Source organism: Lissotriton helveticus, chromosome 1_2 (genome assembly GCF_964261635.1).
Source record: "Lissotriton helveticus chromosome 1_2, aLisHel1.1, whole genome shotgun sequence".
NCBI lineage: Eukaryota > Metazoa > Chordata > Amphibia > Caudata > Salamandridae > Lissotriton > Lissotriton helveticus.
In genome coordinates, this window is record NC_136058.1 from 377,091,494 (window position 1) to 377,096,493 (window position 5,000).

Here is a 5,000-nt window from a genome sequence, read left to right on the forward strand (position 1 = left end):
ATCCTAATTATGAAATTGACTGCAGGTGCCGAGAGAACGCAGAGAATTGAAATATTCAGGGAAAGGGTGTCCAGCAGGAGAGAGCAAAGGTATGTATCTGTTTTCCATTCAAGTGTTTCATGCAGGCAAAATAATATGTCCCTGGGTGGGATTGAACCACCAACCTTTCGCTTAACAGCCGAACGCGCTAACCGATTGCGCCACAGAGACGAGTGACTACAGCATCTTTCCTTAGACTCAATATATATCTTGATATGTATGTGCCTGCCTGGAGCTTGTCTTATATAAGCCATCATCATGTGAAACTTTGGCGTTGTCATGTCTGCTGCGCACACTTTGTTCATATGTGTACAATTTAAGTGTGTGCACCTGATCACTGTCTTGGACAGAGCTATGCCTGTGAACTCCCCATGTGAAGCATTGGTGGTTCAGTGGTAGAATTCTTGCCTGCCACGCGGGAGGCCCGGGTTCGATTCCCGGCCAATGCAAGGCTGCGTTCCTTTGACTTTGTTTTCGAAAGGAAATATATGAACTCAGTGGGGAATAAAATGGTAAGCAGTGACCCCGACGTGATTTGACCACGCAACCTTCTGATCTGGAGTCAGACGCGCTACCGTTGCGCCACAAGGTCCTTACACTTACAGCCTTCAAGCCAGATCAACAAATGCTGATGGCCTTTTGACTTATTTTCCCCTCCTCATATGCCTACAGTTGTATTACAGGGCTAGGCCTTTTGTTTTCTATCCTAATTATGAAATTGACTGCAGGTGCAGAGAGAACGCAGAGGATTGAAATGTTCAGATAAAGGGTCTTAAGCAGGAGAGAGCAGAGGTACGTATCTGTGTTTCATTAAAGTGTTTCATGCAGGCAGAAAAGGAAACTTCCCTGGGTGGGCTTGAACCACCAACCTTTCTGTTAACAACCGAACGCGCTAACCATTTGCACCACAGAGGTTAATAACTGTAGCACAGTTCCTGAGACTCAATATATATCTTGATAATTGTGTGCCTGCCTGGAGCTTGTGTTATATAATGCGTCTTTATGCCATACAGCATTTCTCATTTGCTTAGTGTCTTGTTATTGTTGGACGTAATGATGAATAGACTACTGTCTAATGGTCTTACAGCCAGTATTACTACCGGTCCCAGTGTATGAGACACATACATGACTTTTCTGTTGCCTGCTTAGCATAGCTCCCTGCTCCTCTGTAGGTGTGCTACCAGCCAGTAAGGCGTGTGCCTTGCCCATCAGATGTGTTATCTTAGACTTGACTTCTCTGTGAACAAAGTCTCCCTCCCATAGCAGGTGCTTTCTCTGAACTCTTGACTTGTAAGACTGCTGGGAAAGGCCCTCCCTAGCCCCTCACTCAGATAGATACATTTACCTTCAGAGCTCAGCTTTGGAGAAAGAGATTGGGGAGAGAGCAAATAGGGGAAGGCCCATGGTGCACACTTTATTTTACATAAAAGCTGGGGCTTGTGGGAGGACAGGGACAAGAGGGTTCTCAGGGAAAGAAATCCCAGGAGTATTGATGGCTAGGCCCTGAAACACAACAATCCCGGATTGGCAAGGCACAATATGCCTGTGCAACAGGCCTGACCCTAGGCTTCCGGAGTTCTTGGTCACAAAAGGCTCCAGTGATCTAAGCCCGACCAGGGCTGTGCCCGACCAGGGCTGTAGGCCGCGTTGGGAGCGCGTTAGGGACGCAGGGCGCAGAACTCTGCCCGTTTCACCCCAGCATTTAGGGGAGGACACAGAATCTGGGAAAGCCAGTGGGAAGGATTTTCCAGGAGGAGAGTTCAGTGAGATAATCTGAAACACAATAGTGCTGGTGATCTGGCGGGTGCATTCTGTGTACCACTTTTGTCGGGAGCAGCCTGCCATCATGCCCTGATAAACACAACTCTAGTCCCAAGCCAGTGACCTCAGCAAATGCAAAGACATTCATAGTTATAGTCTCCTGCATCTGATTCTTGCCATCTTCATGTGAAACGTTGGCGTTATCATGTCTGCTGCGCACACTTTGTTCATATGTGTACAATTTAAGTGTGTGCACCTGATCACTGTCTTGGGCAGAGCTCTGCCTGTGAACAACCCATGTGAAGCATTGGTGGTTCAGTGGTAGAATTCTCGCCTGCCACGCGGGAGGCCCGGGTTCGATTCCCGGCCAATGCAAGACTGCTTTCTTTTGACTTTGTTTTCGAAAGGAAATATATGACCTCAGTGGGGAATAAAATGGTAAGCAGTAACCCCGACGTGATTTGAACACGCAACCTTCTGATCTGGAGTCAGACGCGCTACCGTTGCGCCACGAGGTCCTTACACTTACAGCTTTCGGAGCCAGATCAACAAATGCTGTGGGCCTTTTGACTTATTTTCCCCTCCTCATATGCCTACAGTTGTATTACAGAGCTTGACCTTTTGTTTTCTATCCTAATTATGAAATTGACTGCAGGTGCCGAGAGAACGCAGAGAATTGAAATATTCAGGGAAAGGGTGTCCAGCAGGAGAGAGCAAAGGTATGTATCTGTTTTCCATTCAAGTGTTTCATGCAGGCAAAATAATATGTCCCTGGGTGGGCTTGAACCACCAACCTTTCGCTTAACAGCCGAACGCGCTAACCGATTGCGCCACAGAGACGAGTGACTACAGCATCTTTCCTTAGACTCAATATATATCTTGATATGTATGTGCCTGCCTGGAGCTTGTCTTATATAAGCCATCATCATGTGAAACTTTGGCGTTGTCATGTCTGCTGCGCACACTTTGTTCATATGTGTACAATTTAAGTGTGTGCACCTGATCACTGTCTTGGACAGAGCTATGCCTGTGAACTCCCCATGTGAAGCATTGGTGGTTCAGTGGTAGAATTCTCGCCTGCCACGCGGGAGGCCTGGGTTCGATTCCCGGCCAATGCAAGGCTGCGTTCCTTTGACTTTGTTTTCGAAAGGAAATATATGAACTCAGTGGGGAATAAAATGGTAAGCAGTGACCCCGACGTGATTTGACCACGCAACCTTCTGATCTGGAGTCAGACGCGCTACCGTTGCGCCACGAGGTCCTTACACTTACAGCTTTCGGAGCCAGATCAACAAATGCTGATGGCCTTTTGACTTATTTTCCCCTCCTCATATGCCTACAGTTGTATTACAGGGCTAGGCCTTTTGTTTTCTATCCTAATTATGAAATTGACTGCAGGTGCAGAGAGAACGCAGAGGATTGAAATGTTCAGATAAAGGGTCTTAAGCAGGAGAGAGCAGAGGTACGTATCTGTGTTTCATTAAAGTGTTTCATGCAGGCAGAAAAGGATACTTCCCTGGGTGGGCTTGAACCACCAACCTTTCTGTTAACAACCGAACGCGCTAACCATTTGCACCACAGAGGTTAATAACTGTAGCACAGGGGTGCCCAAACCAGTCCTGGCGGGCCGTATCCATGCCAGATTTTTGGGATATCCCCATCTGGGGATCACGGTTCGATCCCCGGCACCGGCGGCAGATTAGCCCAGCACCAGGTGACTCTGGGAAATAGCTGGCGCCGCGGCTAGGGCGGCTGACTCCGGAATCTGGAGATTTTTTTTATTTAAGGTTTTTGTAGAGCGCGTAGTAACCCTCGAGCATCCCAGAGATCAGGGTTCGATCCCCGGCACCGGCCGCAGATTAGCCCAGCACCACGTGACTCTGGGAAATAGCTGGCGCCGCGGCTAGGGAGGCTGACTCCGGAATCTGGAGATCACGGTTCGATCCCCGGCACCGGCCGCAGATTAGCCCAGCACCAGGTGACTCTGGGAAATAGCTGGCGCCGCGGCTAGGGCGGCTGACTCCGGAATCTGGAGATTTTTTTATTTAAGGTTTTTGTAGAGCGCGTAGTAACCCTCGAGCATCCCAGAGATCAGGGTTCGATCCCCGGCACCGGCCGCAGATTAGCCCAGCACCACGTGACTCTGGGAAATAGCTGGCGCCGCGGCTAGGGCGGCTGACTCTGGAATCTGGGGATCACGGTTCGATCCCCGGCACCGGCGGCAGATTAGCCCAGCACCATGTGACTCTGGGCAATAGCTTGCTTAATCTTCCCAACGGCCCCTAGCGCCTAGAGACCCTTACGGGTGATTGTGCGCCTTACAAATGTGGATTATTATTATTATTATTATTATTTGGGCCATTCCGATCCGGTTCGTAAAAGCACATCTGCCCGAATCTGTCGGACAACCACGTACGCCCGGGAGAGGACTGCCCGGGACCCGTGGAGCCCGTCCTGGTCACTCTGACCTGCCATCGGCCTGGAGAAGGGAGCGCCGGACGCCCGGGGGGAGGACTGCCCGGGACCCGTGGAGCCCGTCCTGGGCACTCTGACCTGCCGTCTGCCCGGGGAAGGGAGCCCCGGACGCCCGGGGGGAGGACTGTCCGGGACCCATGGAGCCCGTCCTGGGCACTCTGACCTGCCGACGGCCCGGGGAAGGGAGCCCCGGACGCCCGGGGGAGGACTGCCCGGGACCCGTGGAACTCGTCCTGGGCACTCTGACATGCCGCTGACCCGGGGAAGGGAACCCCGGACGCCCGGGAGCCGTGGAGCCCGTCCTGGGCACTCTGACAAGCCGTCGGACCGGGGAAGGGAGCCCCGGACGCCCGGGACCCGTGGAGCCTGTCCTGGGAACTCCGGCATGCCGTTGGCCCAGGGAAGGGAGTCCCAGATACCCGGGACCCGTGGAGCCCGTCATGGGCACTCTGGCATGCCGTTGGCCTGGGGAAGGGAGCCCCGGACGCCCGGTGGGGAGGACTGCCAGGGACCCGTGGAGCCCGTCCTGGGCACTTTGACCTGCCGTTGGCCTGGAGATGGAAGCCCCGGATGCCTGGGGGAGGACTGCCCGGGACCCATGGAGCCCGTCCCGGGTACTTTGCCATGCTGTTGGCCTCCTGGAGATGGGTGCCCCGGACGCCCGGGGGAGGACTGCCCGGGACGTATGGAGCCCGTCCCGGGCACTTTTCCATGCCGTCGGCAGG

The 5,000-nt window shown here is 52.9% G+C and overlaps 7 non-coding genes across 7 annotated transcripts; 3 read left to right on the plus strand and 4 right to left on the minus strand.

The window, feature by feature from the left end:
• Positions 1–136: 136 nt before the first annotated feature.
• Positions 137–210, minus strand: TRNAN-GUU (transfer RNA asparagine (anticodon GUU)). Its single transcript has one exon. It is a non-coding gene; the product is annotated as a tRNA-Asn (tRNA).
• A 207-nt stretch (positions 211–417) lies between these two features.
• Positions 418–488, plus strand: TRNAG-GCC (transfer RNA glycine (anticodon GCC)). The gene has a single exon. It is a non-coding gene; the product is annotated as a tRNA-Gly (tRNA).
• A 1,616-nt stretch (positions 489–2,104) lies between these two features.
• On the plus strand, positions 2,105–2,175 carry TRNAG-GCC (transfer RNA glycine (anticodon GCC)). The gene has a single exon. It is a non-coding gene; the product is annotated as a tRNA-Gly (tRNA).
• Positions 2,176–2,246: 71 nt separating this feature from the next.
• On the minus strand, positions 2,247–2,318 carry TRNAW-CCA (transfer RNA tryptophan (anticodon CCA)). Its single transcript has one exon. It is a non-coding gene; the product is annotated as a tRNA-Trp (tRNA).
• A 248-nt stretch (positions 2,319–2,566) lies between these two features.
• On the minus strand, positions 2,567–2,640 carry TRNAN-GUU (transfer RNA asparagine (anticodon GUU)). Its single transcript has one exon. It is a non-coding gene; the product is annotated as a tRNA-Asn (tRNA).
• Positions 2,641–2,847: 207 nt separating this feature from the next.
• On the plus strand, positions 2,848–2,918 carry TRNAG-GCC (transfer RNA glycine (anticodon GCC)). The gene has a single exon. It is a non-coding gene; the product is annotated as a tRNA-Gly (tRNA).
• Positions 2,919–2,989: 71 nt separating this feature from the next.
• TRNAW-CCA (transfer RNA tryptophan (anticodon CCA)) lies at positions 2,990–3,061 on the minus strand. The gene has a single exon. It is a non-coding gene; the product is annotated as a tRNA-Trp (tRNA).
• Between the last annotated feature and the right edge of the window lie 1,939 nt (positions 3,062–5,000).